The sequence below is a fragment of the Ambystoma mexicanum genome, chromosome 4q (genome assembly GCF_040938575.1).
Source record: "Ambystoma mexicanum isolate Mex_15411 chromosome 4q, UKY_AmexF1_1, whole genome shotgun sequence".
Classification (NCBI taxonomy): Eukaryota; Metazoa; Chordata; class Amphibia; order Caudata; family Ambystomatidae; genus Ambystoma; species Ambystoma mexicanum.
The window spans coordinates 1199427742-1199447202 of record NC_090928.1 but is presented as its reverse complement, the minus strand read 5'-3'; positions in this window follow the sequence as shown (position 1 = coordinate 1199447202).

The following is a 19461-nucleotide window of genomic DNA, read 5'->3' as shown; positions in this document are numbered from 1 at the left end:
CGAGATATGAGTGGGGATGGGTGGGCTGGCATTGGAAGCTGGAAGAAAGGTGTCTTCCGTATTTTGAAGAGTTCAGCATGAGGCAGCCGAGAGCTGCCCAGTGACGAATTGCAGTGAGGCAGTTTGTAATCTGCTCTAAGATGGGCGGGGTGAAGGAGAGAAATGAAAACAACATTTGAGTGTCATCAGCAAAAAGATGATAGTGAAAGAAAAAGGATAGAATACGTCTTCCTAGGGCAGAGGGTGAAGGGCCGAGGGTGAAGAGCAGAGATCCACTTTGGGGGATACTGACAGGGGGAGGGGTGGAGGTCAGAGGTTTGCGAGTTCCAAGAGATTTTAAAGGAACAACCTTCCATGTAGGAAGTGATCCAGGCAAGAGAAGATTTGCAAAACCTAAGGTACTGGAAAGGGAGGAGGAGAGAGGAGTGGTTGACTGCTCAATAGCCACAGAAAGACTCAAGTGCAAAGCTGCAATTTAGCTTAACACTTAACAGATGCTTTACTAATATAGCCATCTTCTTATTTAGCATTGCCTATAACGGTGTCGATGTCCTCCTATATTATCCTTGCCCCAGAAGCTTGTCTTTTCGAAAGTCATCATCAGCCCACTCTAGGCATTTATTTTTCTGCGTGTAGCCCAGGGTAGGAAAGAGTTTTGCCAAATTAACTAAGGCTGAATTACCAACATTTTGTTATGATTCAGTGAACTTCAAATCAGTATCCCCCAAGCCACTGCAGTCCTCCCCCTTCAGGAAACTTCAACGTATTTTACTGCAGTATTTTAAAAGAGATAGTAGGTCAGGGGCTGTAGAAAGCAGGAGCATGGAGGTTGGGTAGAAAGGAGAGGTGGTAAAACTGGGGGTACGGGTAGGTGCACCTGATACAAATATTGGGCCTCATTATAAGTTTGCCGGTCTGGGAACTATGGTACTGGTAAGCTTGCCGGTACCGCAGTTCCTGGATCGGCAAACTACGAGTTGTGCTCTCGGGTGGTTTCTGCCCACCAGGTCGGACCTGGTGGGCAGAGCGGCAGCTGCAAGCACAGCATGTCGGATGTGCTGGCACCTTTCATAACGGTGCCAGTGCATCCGGCTTCCCCATTCCCATTGAGCCCTATGGAGCTCAAATGGGAATAGGGAAGAATTTTTCCCGGCACCCAGGAATGGGCAAATACCTGGTCCGGCAAGGCCATAATGAGCCGTTAATTGCCCATTTCTGGGCGCCACAAAAATAAAATACTGGCGACAGCCTCGTAACGAGGCCCATTGTGTTCAAATGTGATTGATTAAAAGTGCAATGCCGATGGAATGCCATATATCATTTTAAATCGCCTGAAATGTGGTGCTATTGATTTGCACCAAATAGGTTTACCCAGGCCTAGCCGGCTATTTGATGCTGCACCTGTGTGTTGTTCTAGGTCATTCTCTCAGCAGGCACAGGATACTCAGTACCAGGATGTGCAGAACACGTGCCTTTCATAGTACATATGTCACACGTTTCCAGTTTTTCTGAAAGTGACATACAGAAAAGGGGCACACCCACTGCCCGCTTTCAAGCATAGCAGCTCAGGTACCGACTGATGCTTTCAGAACTCATCCCCCTTCCAGCATTCACTGCTCAGTCACTCACCCACCCTCCTGCAGCAGCATTCTAACTCCGTGCAGAGACGGCTAGTGGGACACTTACCCAATACGCATACATACGTCTCACACAAATGCAAGATAAAACAACTTGGAGAAAGATGGTGGTTTCTGCACATGTGATGGCTATGCATATGTATGGCTGCAATTGCACCTGAATATGGTGGCTCTACAGGGCATGGCCAGAAGCTCACTGTCTCTAGAGCCCTGGTTCTCTCGAAGCTGGACTACTGTAACAGCCTCTATCTAAATCTGCCTGCTTCTACTCTCCGCCCTTTGCAACTCATCCAGAACAGAACTGCGAGACTTGTCCTTGGCCTCAAGCCCATGGACCGTATCTCTCCAGGACTGAAACCACTACACTGGCTCCCAGTGGCTGCGAGGATCAAGTTCAAAACCCTCTGCATTGCCCACAAGGCCTTCTGGGGTCTTGGGCCAAAATACCTTCAACTCCCTCTTCCTAAATATCTTCCTTCTCGAGCTCTTCGCTCATCCGCCTCCAACTCCCTCATGGTCAGCCGCTTTTCCAAACAACGAGTTGGTGGCAGATCTCTCTCCGCTGCAGGGGCCTCCCTCTGGAACAGCCTTCCTGCCCCCCTGAAACTTGAGGAGAACCATCTCCGGTTCCGGAAGCACCTCAAAACCTTCCTCTTCACCTCCGCTTTCTCTCCCCCTCTCCCCTGCTAAAGTTACTAATCTGCACTGAATCTGCAACTGGGCCACTCACCTTCTCGGTCCTTGGCCCAGCCACTCTCCCCTGCACTGCCTCCCTGGCACCCCCTGCACTACGGGACTGTGTCTGTATCCCTACAGCCCCTCCTTCCCAGCACTAATCTGCACTTACTCGCACTGCCACTAGCTGGCCCTTGTTACTTTCCTGTATGCTATTACCCTGTACTGCACTTTCCCCTCTCCCTTTCCCCTTGCACTTCTCCCTTTCCCCTCCTCCCTTGCACTTGCGCGATCTGAATGACACCTGGCCTAGTAGGATCTTTGTATGTCTCCCCTTGTTTCCCCCCCCTGCCTCGTCGCGCCTTGAAACACTTGTGTATAGGCGCGTTATAAATACCATATCATATCATATCATGTACATGGGTATGTGAGGTCAAACTGGGCATTACATGGTAACGGACGCTAACCTGTGTTTTTTCCGTCAGTTATTACTTCAATGTAATTTATGTCAAAGTAATTATTTTGAGAACACTTTGTTTTAGGGGGTTGTGGGTGAAGGGGTTAAAATGGGTGGCTAGGATTTGGCGTAGGGGTACTAGTATAGGGGAAGGGGTGCTTGGGGGTGAGCCCCCCATATAAAAAAAACACAATTTGAAGTGATTTTTCAAAGTAATTACTTTAAAGTAAATTACTTTGAAGTAATTACATTAGGAAAAAATGACGTGGATTCGTACCGAACATATACATGTTATATAATAAATATTATAAATAATATCTTAGCATTTGAATCTGTTGCCCCTGACACATATCCTAGCTCTTTCTCAGGGACGTCATTTAGGGGTCACCTGGGGTCGCAAATGCGACCCCTGAGGTCTCCCCTTCTTCCCCTATGTTCTCCCTTGCTACACCTAAAATAAATGTACAAAGAAAACCCTTTTCTTTTTTTAATGCAAGCTCCTGGTCTTTGATTCTGGAGTGGCTGGCTTTGGTGATCAGGCCCTTTAAAAAAAAAAAGAAAACAGGGGTTCTACAAGTTTAACACTTTCAGCAGGGACCCTAAATAAGAAAGAATATGAATAACAAATAATTTGTCTTTCTGGAATTCTGTACAATAATTGCTAGACTCATTAAAGGTTTATTTCAGGAACACTTCAGGGGGTTGGTCACTGATTTAGTCTGTTCTCAAACACCTCAACAGAGCCTTTCCTCCTTCTGACTTTGATAAAAGAGTACCAGCACAGGTTGGGTGATACTGTATGTATATTTGTTCCATATAAAGTACTTCAGCGTAAGTGCTATGTAATAACATATCATTATCATTTGGCCTTGGACGTCTGCTTGCATACACAGTAATTTGGTAATATAGGCCTATGCACACTGATCTTAACGATACATATGGTGTCCCATTCTTGTATGAAATGTATATCACATTATAGTGATATTGTAACCCTATTTTCAGCAGTGTACTTAGGAACAATGCTATGTGATGCCACATCCTGTTTTGTTAAGGGGTGAAATGTTGTGTTCCATCGCTTCCTGTGATATCACTTCAGGGTGGGGTCAAATGCCATCACTTCCTGTGATGTCATCAGATGTCAAGGGTCATGTGATGTCACTTCCTCTACCCCTGGCATTTGGGTGGAATGACGTCCCTGCTCTTTCTGGGCATGGGATATTGCACGTGGCATACGATACCCACAGTTTGGGCACCTGAGACTGGATCTGGCATAGAAATGGCTGCACTTGGTCGCATAAGGATGCACCCTAGTATCTGAGTCTGTACCAGGAATATCAGACTTTTAAATGGCCACATGAGGCTGCTGTTGGAGTCAAATAAATGCAGACCGCATAACACTATGAATGTGTGTTCAGCTTGCGGTAGGTGCCGGGATAATGTGTTGAAATGTGGCGCTGATCAGTCAGCAGGAAGAACAGAAACTGCATAGCTTGCAAATGTGGACGCATTTAATACCACGCGGTGCTTGGGGAGGTGACACTTCTGCTTGCTCTTCTCCTAGTTGAGTTTGAAAGGATGGCAGCAGCACAAACAACAGAGACGAGAAAGAATAAAAAAGCAGCCTTGGGTGTGCATTCCAAGCAGCTTCTTGTAAATAACAGGGCGAATATTTTCTAACGGATTGTCTGCTGTTTCAGGGAAATGCTTAAATATGAAAATAAAAGCACCATTTAAAACATGCTCATTGCATTCCAGTAAAAATGCTGACCTCTAGAACATTTGAGAACAGAATGCAATGGGAACGAATACAGGGGTAAAAGTATCACGGGGATACTGAGGACAACAGGATATTGACAGGAAAACGTATTGAAAAAAGACTTTGCTACTGTGTCCACTGCCCCGTCCTTGCCCCCTGCCAACATATTGTCTGAGGGTCACACGGGGGTGCGGGGTGCATAAGCACCTTAGATTCGAAACAATTGTCTACCTTTATATAACGTATCTGAAGTTGACGAACAGGCATTTTTGAAACTGCAATTCGTTAACATTGACGAAGCAATGTACCAGGCCCATCCCTCTCATCTACAAACCAAGGTCTGGGAGAGACAGTGCCCCCAACTCCAATACCTCAACACACAAGCTCGGGTGTGAAGGAAGGTTGCGCATGCACACCCTATGTGGATTGCCGGAGTGATCTTCCTTCCAATGAACGCAGAGCTCCTGACCCTTCTGCCTACATACTCGCAGAGCTCCTGAGCCTTCTGCCTACATGCTCGCAGAGCTCCTGACCCTTCTGCCTACATTCTCGGTAGAGTTAGTGAAGACTGGGACCTCAATGCCTCTCCTAAGCAGAGTCAGTTCCAAAAACAAAACAAAAGGAAGAGTAAACTACACCAACAAAACAGAGCTAGCCCTCAGCGCAAACAGGCTGATCCAAGACTAAAGCTGCTGAACTTCATAATTACCACAATATAACATGTAGTCTAAGATGGCTTATCATGGTAGAACATGGTATAGCATTGCAGGCATGTTGTAAACACTTGTGTATAGGCGCGTTATAAATGCCATATCATATCATATCATATCATCACATACCAGTGTACTTGTATTTATTTGAAGAACAGATTTGTCAATTTCAATCAGAAATGGCTTACCACAACACATTTTCAGATGGTGGAGGAATTCCAATGAAGGGTGCCCCTATAATAGCACAACTGCTAACCCTAACTATAAGAGCCTAAAAAAGGTGGGGCATAGAGCAGGAACAACACAAATTAGAAATAGAAATATTAAAGGTGACATTAAGCTAAGGGGGGAAATGTTTCAAAATTAAAACGGAGTACTACATAAATATACAAAATTACATTATTAAGCATCACTAAAGCCATTGGTGGGGTCAGGTAGGGAGTTTGGGGAGATGGAACTCTTTAGAAAGTAAAATTAAGTTTAAGCTGAGCTTTGACGAGATCCACAATTGGGGTGGCTTTGATTGTTATGGGAAGTAGGTTCCACCCTACAATTCTATGACAAGAAACAGGTTGTTTGATTACAAATCTAATTTATTTAAAGAAATGAATGAAAGGTGGCCCACTTACGGTATGAAAGGGAAGTTACCACAAGACGTCAGATATACTTTTACAGGGGATTATTTACCCAGTTAAACTTGGCCTGCCTGTGCCAGGCTTGCTTAATATAATACGCACATTCACAACAGGTGTATTAATAAGATTTCTAACAATTATAATCATGACTAATAGCAGGCCACCTATAAAGAGCACTTCATTCTATGTTCATAATGATGTTTATTGACCAGTATAAAAGCTCTTTTCAATTCACCTTTACATCTAATGACTTCAATCAATAAATATCCAATTTTATTTTCTCCAGCATCAAAAACAAGTGATGGTACCAGAGAATGGTTGCATAGAAAATTGACATTCATATAGTGTTCTGCATAACTTTTCCCCAAATGTGAATGTGGGGTTCTGCATTTTTTTATCTGTGTGCATGAGATTTAAATGCACGCTAAAATGAACAACATCAGAATTTTGCAGATTTGGGTCTCAAAAAGTGCTATCCATTTTGAGCACACAAGATACCAGTCCACTCAACCATGATAAGAAAATGGTATTGTGATTTTCTAATACAAGGATGAATGCCCCTCCCACTTCACTTTGCAAATCAGATGCCGCTCGGGCGAGTCCCTTTCCTACTATACAACATCAAGAGAGAAAAGAGGGTATTTTTATATTGAGATTATTTTCCATTTATGGAATTAGGATGGCTAAACTCCCTTTCAAATTCTTTTAAAGTTTCTTTGGCTTCCACAGATCACATATTATCTAGCAATGTTTCATTAGGGTATGGTACTGATGTCTTCATATCAGAGAATAATGTTAACTAGCTCTATGAAAAGAGTTTGAGTACAATTTAATGAGATTATAATTTACAAAACTCTGTGCACAAATCACAAAAAATGCTTTCTGGAGTACACTGAGCACACAGCTTAGAAATATATTTTGTCACCTCATTTGAGTTTGCATGTAGTGAGGTTAATTTCCAATTTTAAATTCATGTCTTTTAAAATGTGCCTTATTTGCACAGTTATGTCATGATTAATAAGGTCAAAGTATTTGATTAGTCAAGTTCTTCCATTGCCTTGCTCAACAGTCAGACACTCCCAGAGAATACACAACTCAATCACAAATGGATGTTTGTATGTCTGAATTGGGAAAAGGTGGGGGCTGATTTTTTATCAGTAATATTGAATTCTAAATCAGTTTCACATATATGTATAATTGCAGCAATATGGCACATTAAGGTAACTCAGATGTCTTTAAGGCCCCATCTAGACACATGTATGGGCATGCAGGATTCATTTGTACACACATTTTGTTTATAAACTTATTAATATTTATCATTATAATAACTTTTAATCAAGTAGGAAATGTAGACTGCTTAGATAGAGAATGGCCTCATGATTGCAACGCAGCCAGACCCTTGTTTCCAAGTCACATTTTCTTCTGTGTGCTAAATGTAATATTTGAATCATGCTATCTATTTAATCTTGGACAGCATCTTGTGCTTTAGCAAATTGACTTGTGTAAAAAAGCCTATGTATTTGTTTCTATTCATTTTGTATTTGCGTTTTGGTTCAAGACAAATCTGTTGCAATAATCCAAGGTTCACAGTAATATCATCTGAACATATAAAAAATAATGAAAACAGAAAAAGGACGAAACAAATAAAAAGAAACAGATAAAAAAGGAAATAAATTAAATTAACATATTTAGTAACAAGCGTTTGGTTAAAGATTTGCAGAGAACAAAATAATATTGTTTTAGTCAATGATTGATTCAAATGAAATGACAGGTCCTCTTTTTACTTCAGCATTAGACAGAACATCTTTTTTGGTTTATGGTTATGCAATTTCACAAGGTGTCACTTTAATGAGGGTTTGTTTGTGGGTTACCTTGGGAATTGAAATCTACACCCTGCTGCACCACTCTTCCTTGAGCACAAGACATTCTAGTGGAAACCTCCTTAGAAGCATTTATTCTGACCTAACTTGCAGAAAAATGTATGTGTAAAACTTGCAGAGTATTGGTATTGAACCTATAGGAACATATTGAATATCGCTAGCATTGTGTTTGAAGAATCTCACTGTAATTAGTAAAGTGATTATGGAACTCACACATGCCGTGAACTTTTAAAGTGGCTGTGTTTAATATCTGAGCACTGCTTATTTAACTTCTGTAGATGTGCACCTTGTGTGGTCCAAGCTAGTGGGTTTGACGCACTTAACTCTGTCAACAAGAGTATCAAAGTGAGTAAGCTGTTACACCATTATTCCACTTTTATGCTCACCTAGCTCTCTGTTACTCTTAACTCAGGACCGCAAGACCCAGAAACCCTGGTTCAGCATAAGTAGAAACGTCAGGCGCTTCAACGCTGGTGCTTCTACAGCCAAGCCGGTGTTCCCCGGTCCTCACCATCCGCAACGTCCATGGCCTAGAACTTTGACTCCTTCTCCCCCCAGCATTAACTATGTAACTCATTGTGAGAATGGGTTTTGAAGAAGTGGGCAATCTTTTGGCTGATTTACATGACCTCCAACGCATGGAGGCAGTTCAACAGCTTGCAATGCAGATCATGGAACACGGTAGATTACAGCCACCTGAGGTCATATATTGTTCCTCACTTAGGTCGGAGCATACACGACCCAGACATTAGCCCCTAAACTAAAGAATAAAATGCATACATTAAAAAAAGGGTGCTAAAACGGAAAAACTTATCAAACATAAATCTGTCAAAAACATAAAAATATGCTTGTTAAAAACGCGGTCTCTAAATCAAAATTCCACATGCATTCCTGACCTCTTATTAGAGGACAAATTAGACTTTGTGCATCAAAGAAACCTGGCTGCAGGACCCCATATGCCCAACCTGTGCCATAGCAGTCCCAAAAGAGAATACGGGAAAGGTGGGGTTGCTATGATTATTCGAGATTCACTCCACATCTTCCATGCAATTTCATCTTGTCAAGGATGTGAAATTCTACATCTGAAACACTGTCCAACAGATAAGAACTATGTTCACAAAGTTGTTATCTATAGACCTCCTTCGCTTATATCTGAGTTTATTGATGAACTCACCCATATACTAAACCTGCTGAAGAGCCCAAACACTTCTACTTTGGTGATAGGTGATCTCAATCGATGGCGAGGGGACCCTGAGGATAAAGTAGCCCTGAGCCTCAAGAAAGCACTAAACAACATAAACTTTCAAGTTATGAACTCCAGCCCCACTATGGCTAATTTTAATCAGCTGGATTGGGTCATAACACATAACCTGTAGACAAATAGTTACAATACTACACCTTGTTTCTGGACTGACCACTACAGAGTGGCATTCTCACTGTCCATGCCAACTCCAGCTGAGAAATGTGCAAATGAGACAAATTAGGTCCTTTGTCGGAATTTCAAGAAAATGGAAAGATCCCACTTAGAACAGTGCATCAATGAAATTTGGACAGACCTCAAGTAAGAGGACACATGTGAGACTATCATCTCCAAATATGACCATCATGTCATGGTGCTAGTGGACCAGAAAGCTCCACTCCAGGCTAAAATGGTCAGACCCAATAGCAACCACCAAAAATGCTTTAAATCAAGAAAGTTGCCAATTGCTCTAAAGAGGCAATCAGCTGGTTGACTTTGTTCCTCATGGACAGAAAGTCCAGAGTCCACTGGGGAGATAAATTCTTGCACAAGTCTAACATCTTTTGCAGCGTCCCCCAGGAGCAAGTCTCTCACTGCTATTATTCAACCTGTACCTACGTTTCCTCTGTGAAGTCCTAGATAACATCAAGGCTTTTTTCACCAACTACGCTGATGATACTCAGCTAGTAGTCGTATTGAGCGGGGACTATGATAAGGACAGCCAAGCAGTCAAGGACCTCTACAACATCATAGAATCATGAATGGACCACCACTGGATATGTTTAAACGGTAACAAGACTGAGCTGATGATATTCGGTTCTCATCAAGCTAGGGCCAAAATATCACCCGAATATAAATCATTCATGATGAAAATACACACATCGAAGTTGTAGGCACGATTAAAATGCTGGGCACGACCTTTGGAGCCTCTATGAGCTCAGATGCTCAAGCCATGTACATGACCAAAAACTGCTCATATTACATTAGGATGCTGAGAGCAATTAAACCCCTCCTTATCGAAGCTAATTGCACCACCATAGCCAGAGCAACCATCTAATCCTGCCTGGACTACGCTAACGCACTCCTGTTCGGTGCTAGTAAAAAATGCTTGACAAAATACCAATTAATACAAAACAATGTGGTCAAGATAATCAAGCAAAAATCTAGGGGTGAGCAAATCAGCAATGCTAGAAGGGAGCTACTTTGGCTGAGGGTTGAAGACCGAGTTATGTTTAAATCCTTGACACTCACCCACAAGTGCCTGTATGGCAAAGCACCGGTCTACCTAAAAGCAAAACATGTCAGATGCACGTCTTTAAGTGTATTAAGGTCCGAAGCTCAGGGGCTCATTGTGGTCAACCCACACAAGAAATCAAATGGTCTAGGTAGAGCATTTCCCAACTGTGCAGTTTTTAGCTGGAACACACTCCCCCTGAACTTGAGATTGGAGCCCAACCATCTCACATTCAGAAAGTCCCTGAAAATATTCCTATTCAAATGAAGACAGTTGATCATAGTTAATTAGACAGCTTCCTTCTTTGTTTTGGCTTGCCAAGCGTCCTGTCTTCTACATCCTCTTCATTCATGTGTGTCTTAATGTGGTGCCCAGATGCCTGTGTTTTTTGGTGCATAATAAATAAATAAATAAATAAATAAATAAATAAATAAATAAATAAAATTGAAGTATTTCCTTTTGAGACCTGGCAATACAATGAGCAGGTGTCGATCAGTAGATACTAATCTCCACTCACACTGCACATGTTTAGTTGTTAGTATTATAACTAACAAACCCCCTGATTCTCCTCATCGGCACACCTGTACCCTCCTTTCCTGTCATTCTCTGGCTGGCCTCCGTTGGCCCTCTTCATGCACGCACCTTTGAAGCTAAGAACCTTGGGGTCATCTTCGACGCCACACTCTCCTTTTCTCCTCACATCTCTGATGTCGCTAAGAAGTTAAACTACCAACTGCACCTCCTCAGAGGTATTCTTCCTTTCCTTTCCTTCCCCCAGAAGCTCACTGTCTCTAGAGCTCTGGTTCTCTCTAGGCTTGACTACTGCAACAGCCTCTTTCTAATTCTTCCTGCCTCTACTCTCCGCACTCTGCAACTCATCCAGAACAGGACTGTGAGACTTGTCCTTGCCTCAGCCCAGGGATCATATCTCTCCAGCACTGAAATCTTTACATTGGCTCCCAGTGGCTGCAAGAATTAAGTTGAAGACCTTCTGCATTGTCTACAAGGCCTTCTGGGCCCTGGGTCCTCAATACCGCCAGCCCTCTCTTTGTAAATACCTTCCTACTTGAGCTCTTTGCTCCTCCACTTCCAACTCCCTGAGGGTCAGTGCCTTCTCCAAGCAACACATTGGTGGTAGATCTTTCTTTGGCTGGGGCCTCCCTCTGGAACTGCCTTCCTGCCTCTCTGAAATTTGATGAGAACCATCTCCAGTTCCAGAAGCACCTAAAGACCTTCCTCTTTACTTCTGCCTTCTCTCGTCTTCTCCCCTGCTGATTTCCTGTCTGATAGTGCACTCATCACTTGGCTACCCTCTTATTTCAGGCCCAGGTCCTGGCCCGTCCAGTTGCACACCCACACTGCCTCCCGGCAACCCTTGCACTTGGGTCTGTATCTGTAACCCTACAGTCCCCCTACCTGCACTTTTTGACACCTGCTGTCTGCACTTACCCTTACACCTGCCACCTGCTGGCCACTCCTCTTGTTATTGTTTTGATCCCATGTACAGTACTGCCCCTCCTCTTTCAATGGCAACCCTCCCCTCCCCTGCACTTGCGTGATCTCAATGTCACTGGGCCTGGTAAGATCACTATCTCTGTGCTCTTCTTTCCCCCTTCCCTTGCCTCATTACGCCTTGAAACACCTGTGTATAGGCACGCTACAAATGCCATATTATATCAACCGTGAAAGGTGTTCCCAAGGATGCAGGTGAGTTTGCTCTTGGTTGAATTTCTGGTCAACTTAAAGTCAGCACAATGTAGTTCTGAAATGAATATGAGTGTTGTTCATACAAATACAAATGAAACACTGCTTTTCAAAACATTTACATAACATATTTTGTAAAACCAATAATCTTTTAGTGGTTGGGAAAAAAATTAAATGTTACATTAGAAAGACTTTGAATAAACTGATGTCTCATTGTGTCTTCATTCTTTTGTACAGCAGAGAAACTACATAAGCACTCTATTCAGAATACTTGATAAAATCCAATCTCTTGACTTTTGTCATTTTAAAACAAATGTGTATGTAGCAACGGCTGTGTTCTCTTGCTAGCTTGATCATATTGCTGGCCCACTCAGACATCTTCAAAATGAACTTTTAACCCAACCTGATGTTGCTCTAAAGTCTTTTGAAACCTAGTCTTTAGATCAGTTCTATTGGTATTGGCATTTATATAGTGCTGGAGAAAACAAGGCAGAATTAACTTCTGTGGGCACAGGTTGTACTGCTAAAAGAATAACTATGAAGAGGGATCATGTAAGGAAGGAGGGCGTTGGTTTGCCCTCTGCCCCAACACTGTATTTTTCACACAAAATGGACCACCTGCTCTTGCAATAGTGGGGGGACGCCTTCCTTGTCCTTCCCTGGTCCCAGTGGATGAGTTCCTGGCACCTACAGAAGCAGGGCTACTGCAAGATACATTTAAACTCCATTTTGTGTACCCCAGACTCCATCATTAGACTAGGCCGCATTCTGGTATCTGTGAAGCCTTCTCTCCCCTCTACAGCTCCGTGCACGGCACACACTGACAGCCCCTACCTTTTCCTCCAGTGCCTGTGCCACCCAAGGCCATTTCTCACTGATGCTCTTGTGCAAATTGTTGCAAGCAAACAGTGTATTGTTTTCATCCTTCCTCTGAGACCACTGCCCTGCCTGTAACCGGGCCGAATCATGACTTGTGGCCCATCTGTCCCCACAACAAACCGGCTCATGCACCTCTCACCCCCACTGTTGGAAAGTTACTGCCTGTTCAAGCCTGTGACCCTCCAGTGTTCTTTTGATGTAACAGAAGTGTGACCCACCTTGCTGACCACCCTAGAGTGTCCCCAGTATAACTAATCTCATGTTGTGATATATTCTGCCTTAAACCAACACAAATCAATCTATCCCCTCCCGCTCTGAAGTGCCAGAACCGACAAGTGTTAAATCTCACCCCCCAGTAAGCCACCTGGATGACAAGACCCCCACACCCTTCACCTCTCCAACGATCTGAGCCGGGATAATGTAAACAAGTGTGCACAATTTATAGGACTCTCTTAATACCAAAGGTATAGTTTATGGGTTATTATTTACTGCATGTCCTGTGATAGCATGTTGATTAGTTAGACAGTACCAGCCACCTCTCCCAGACCCGAATTGACCTTCACGTCGCACGGACACTCCCAGCTGACCCACGTGATGCCGACCAGCCCTCCAAGTTGCCAGCCAATCTTGTGGAGACTGCGCCTATAGTGCTATACTAGAACCCATTCCCTCACCAATCCAAATGTAACTTGCAGACTGTATGGAAAACGCCATCTATGATGCTGTAACCCTTTAAAATGTATTGTATATGTATTGTTGCCAGAGCGCTCTCAAGGCAGCAGAGTTCTCTGGATGCTGAATTTTATAAACGTTTGTTGTCTCCCTCACCAATCTCCTGGTCTCATTACCTACTGGGATGTGTCCTTTATTCTGAGTTATAATTGTATTGTAGGGAGTGGCACTTTCACTCACCATGAAGCTAAATTCATATAAACTGTTGAGCAATTAGCAAGATTGTTGAACCAAGAATTTTTTAAGAGATTTCCAAAAGCACATAAGTTCTGTAATGTTGCAGATGTGAAGGGGTAAAGAGTGTCATAGCTTGAGACCATACTCTGAAAACCATTGGTCACCTCTAAGAGATCAGCATGACGGCGGGGACCACCAGCAGCCATTTATCAGACGATCAGAGGGATTAATAATGCTGGTACCAATTCAATGTATTAGATAGGTAGGGAGGTGCAAGATTGTACAAGCACCTGAATACCAGACACAGGATCTCAAAATGATTTCTCTCCTGCACTGGGAGCCAATGTAGATACTGATGTAGGCTAAGGTAGTTCACATCAGAGTTCCTGATGTATGTGTGACATGCCATGCAAATTGAGTGTTCTATGTCATAAGTGGTATCCCATAAGAATACCATTGATGTGGTAGAAGAAAATTAATATATATTATATACATCTATGTACAATAAGGCATTATTGGGGTGCCACTTTATTTAAAATTGAGGGAGTCTTCATTTGTCTTTGATTCTCCATACATTGAGCCACCTGCTCTCACTTGAAAGATGCATTGTTCCGCATCCGTTTCATTTCTTGTAATGATTACCAAAGTGGTGCCAAGTAAAGATAATACATTTTTGAAATATACACTAATAGAATGCAGCCAAAATGGCTGTCTGAGTTAAGCACCGACACTGTACAGCCGTGTTAATCCTTGAGAATGCCCCTTTGGGGCAGGGACGGTTTGTCCATAACGGGCATAAGGGTGTCAACCCACCCATTTTGACAAGCCAGCTCAGTGAAAACACTGAGCGCTCCCTCAGCTACAAAAAGCAGCTGAGGGAGTGCTCCAGGAATGGCTTCTTTAACTGTCAAAGGGAAACGTGGTTGCGCTTTGACATTTTGTACCCTGCACACATGTCCAATGGGCCATGCAAGGCTGGGGCGCTTTGCTTCCCCAACCCTGCATGGCCCATTGGGTATAAAGGCTGTGGTACTGCAGCTCTGAATGTGCCAGAGCCAGTGTTCATGTGCTTCCTGGACATGCAGAGCTGTTGGGGCATCCTGAAGGGGTTGCACCAACTCCTGCAGTCATCTGCTTCCTGCTTCCTGTTGATGTCGCGCGGTGCCGTAGTTGTAGTACCTGAAGGGCAGATTCTGGACCGGGCTACCTGCAGGTAAGAATAACATGTGAATGTGTGCGTGGCTCGTGTGTGATGAATGAGTGTATGTTTGGGTGAAGGAATTAAAACGTATGTGGTTATGGGTCTGTGTGTGAATGAGAGAGTGAATGGTGTGTATTGGTGTGTGAGTAAATGTGTAATAATGCGTGAAATGAATGCATCCCCTCTCCTCATGTCACCAAATTAGTGCCTCCTCTGATTTGGGGATATGGGACAGGGGGTGCTCCCAAATCAGAGGCCCACTCACCAGCATGGTGAGCAGGCTTCTGATTTGCGGATGAATCAGAGCAGAGACCCGCTCACCAGCACAGTGAGTGGCTCTCACCATGCTTGTGAGCGTGCCTTTTTGATGTAATGAATCAAACCAGAGTCCTGCTCACCAGCAAGTCCCTGATTTGATTAATTAGAACAAGGGCCTGCTGCTTTTATTAATTAAATAAAAGGCACACTCACAGTGCTGGGGAGTGGGACTCTGAAAGCAGAGACCCAGTCACCAGCATGGCAATTGGTGCTCATTGCACAGGCTAGGGTGCCTTTGATTTAAAACATGAATCAAGAGGTCCGCTCACCAGCACAGTAAGTGCTGCTGACCATGCTGGTGAGCAGCCCTCTGATCTGGGGGCATCCACTTCCCCTGCACACCCAAATTAGAGGTCTGCAATTTGGGAATGCCGGGGAAGGGGGAGAAATGCATACTGGACGTTAATGTTAAAGCAAACATTAAACAATATTAGCTTTAACAAGTAAAACGAAATGGCATGCCAGACATAAAGCACAGCCAGACTGTCTGTAACAATGCAGTCCAGTCTAGCAATTTAACAACACCTATAATATTTGCACGATACGTGTTGTTGTATGACTGGATTTTACTGCATTGCTGCAGCCAATCTGGTTACATTTTCTGCCTCTGGCATGACATTTTTTACTAGGCATTTATGATAAACAAAGCATGTTGTGTGTTATTACGTGGATAGACTGACATTTTGGTACAACCAGTCTAGCCTTTACCTACTGCAGCATAACAATTTTGACTTGCCATTTGTGGGAAATGTTTGTTTCTGGCAAATACGCTTGTTTGCTCATGCTTTATTTGTGGCAAATATTTATGCGGCTCCAATTAAAATATTCACCAGCCACCACTGCCTTGGGGTTGATAGCGTATGCAACATTGACAACTGGGGTAATAATGGCTCCTTTTGTTACAGAATTCATGGGTTCATGCACACACTTCCCACACCCTGAATCTATTTCAAACCCAAAAAACCTAAGGGAAAGTTCTAGAAGTTTGAATATGTTTAGATTGATTAACTTGGCTCATAGCCAGTAAAACACTGAACGGATAAATGCAAAGCCCAACACATGGAAATTACGTCCCCTTAAGGCTGATCATGAGAAATGTCACTGAAAGATGTACCTTTTGAAAATCTTCTTCCTCAAAAACAACTTCCTCAAAAACACCTGCCCTCACAAAATCGTAGGTGCATTTCAAAACATAGAGGGGGACCGCCAGGCGTTGAGGAGACGTCCCTGAAAGGAAGGAACTATAAAGGAATATCAAACATACCCCAAAAAAATATGATTGAAAAATCAAAACACAAAATACCAAATGAAACGAAATGAAACAAAAGGAAGACATTGAGAAATAATTGTGTAGAAATCGCATGGAACTATTATATTAAAATGGTCAAGGCCTAAGGTAGGGAAGCAAAGCATGGGGGGAAAGAAGGGGCAGTGAGTCTGGGTAGGGGATTAGCTGTAGATCTCGGAATGCTATGCATAGCAGACAGCATATCAACTCCTGCACTAACATAGCTCAGTATGTCAAAGCATCTGCTCCTGAGTATACTACACTATTTTTTGGGATTTACTTTTTTCTGAATTTGAACACCATGCTGCCATATACGTGATCCAGTCGGTGGTCTTGACTAGAAAGGTTATCACCAGCACTAATGAGTGGTCTCACCCATTGTGTTCAGCCTCTGCTTACCACCCTTGCAGAACAGTAAAATAAGCACTACCGAAGTGTCTAATATATGGGATAAAGAACCCCACAACGCATGCTACAAGGATATTGCAAGTCACAGAGTGTTGTGAACAAATCGAGCAATGACGCCTTTATATGGAAAGGGAACTCCGAGGTGACTTGCAATATCTGTTAATTACCTATGGTGATGTCAAGGTCCTCACTATTTACCACTAGACACTCTCATCGACTTTAATATCCTGCACTCTGTAAGGGAATAGACCTCACAGTTGCTCACATAAACACTGTTTAGATACAAAATAAAATAATATGCAGCCTCGACTGTGTTGCAGAAAAGGAACAGGTTTAAGAATAATAATAACATGCATCTAACACATGTTTTAATTTTGTCCTTGGAAATCAGTGATAACATGCACTTCCTTGCGCTTGTTTTAACCCCAGAAGTGCACAACCTAAACAAACTACTATAAGCAACTCCTTATCATTTGATGGCTATAAAGTGTTAACATTACAGAGGGTGGTAATAACATTTTCTTATTACAGGTCTGTAGTGATGTCACAACTAGCTGAAATAAGATACATATTTACAGGAAGGCAAAAAGGGCTGGGGCAGAGTCAGTCACATGTCCCATGTGCATAACGCAGCACTTAATCCTTCTATTTATTTAATTTATTTAATTTTTTACATTTGTATAGCGCACAAGGCAGCCCCTAGCCATTGCAGCGCTGTTACTTGTACTTACACTTAGTTACAGGAACAGTACATTACATTATGCATTTAGGAGAAACAGTACATTACATTATGCATTTAGGCAGGTGTAGGTTAGGTAGCTGAGGTGTGATGTGGTAAGGTCAAAAGTAGTGTTTGGCATATTTTATGAAAGCTAGGTGTGAGCTTTCACCTCGAAGTGTGGGTGGCAAGGCGTTCCATTGCGTTGCTGCTAGGTAAGGGAAGCTGGTGCCACCATCTCAAGCTCTCTTAAATATGGGCACTGTGAGCATGCTCGCATAAGGCGTTCTAGTAGGTCTGGTTGTGGAGATGGGATGGATTCTTTCAGAAAGGTAGGTGAAAGCTGTTTGGATTGGTGAATACATTTGTGTGTCAGAGCAAGGGCTTTGAAAATGACTCTCTTTCATAGGAATCCAGTGTGCTTCTTTCCTTGCAGCTGTGATGTGATGTCTTTTAGGGATGCCTAGGGCTGCGTGTAGGGCATTATTTTGAATGACCTGTAGTTTAGCCAGGTTTTTGGTGGAGGTTCCTAAGAAGAGGGCATGACAATAGTTCAATCTTGAGCCAGTAATGGCTTGTGCAATGGTAATGGAGTTTTCTTTGGCTAGGAATGGTCTGGCTACTGTCATAAGTTTAGCGTGGAAGGCTGCCGCAGAAGCAATGGCATTGACATGTCTGGTCAACGATAGTTTAGAGTAAGGGTAAACTCCCGGAGTTTTTACTGCGCTGGCAACTGGGATTCTGACATTGTCGATGCTGAAGTGGCTGAACTTAGGGTCGAGGTTCCTGAGTGTTTCGTTGGTGCCAACTAGGAGTAGCTCTGTTTTGTCGAAGTTCAGGCATAGCCCATTTACTGCCAATCAGGCATGGATTGTGTTGTAGATGTCATTTAGGGTCATGGAGTCGGTGCGATAATCTCCTGCTAGTGTAAGGAGGATCTGAGTATCGTCAGTGTAATTAGTATATGAGATACCCAGTGCGTCTAGAATGAAGAAGAGTGGCCGCGTACAAATATTGTAAAGGGTGGGCGAGATGCATGATCCTTGTAGTACACCACAGAGAATAATGGTGGGTGAGGCCAAGGCAGATCCGAGAAGACTTGCAAGGTTCTTCCCTGCGGGAAGGATGATATCCATCTGGTGGCTTCTGGTGGGAATTTGGCTGTGGTGGTTAGGTGGTGGCATAAAACCTTGTGATCAACAAGGTCAAATGCTGCTGAGAGATCTAGTAGGAGGAAGGGAGCCGGCTTACTGGCATCCCTAGCCTCATCCATCTGTTTTTTTATGTCCAGTAGCGGGGTTTCTGTCGCATGTTCTAGGCAAAAGCCTGATAGGTGCACCCCAAGGAGTTTGTTGTCGTCAATGAATTTTTGCACCTGGAGGTATGCTACTTTGTCTAGTATTTTGAGCAGAAAGGGCACTGTGGTGATGGGTCTGTTATTATTGGGAGATCATGGGTCCAGAATAGGTTTTTTATAAGTGGGTGAACCCAAGCCTCTTTGAGGCAGGTGGGGACTTTGCCAGTGGCACATGAGGCATTCACAAAAGTTTTAAGGAATGGTGCGAGTGGGCTGGCGCATTCTTTGATGATACTGGCTGGGCATGTGCCTCCTTTGCACTTGGAGGGCTTAATGGATTTCATGCTGTTAATCATGTCCTTTTCTTCAATTTTGTTTAAGGTGAAGGGAGCGCAAGGGTCCCTGGGTGGTGGTAGGGTGGATGTCGAGGGGGGTGTGGTCTTCAAGGTTTGTCTGGATGATTACATTTTGGTTTGGAGTGTATTTATTTTGTTGTTTATTTGGCTGATTGGATT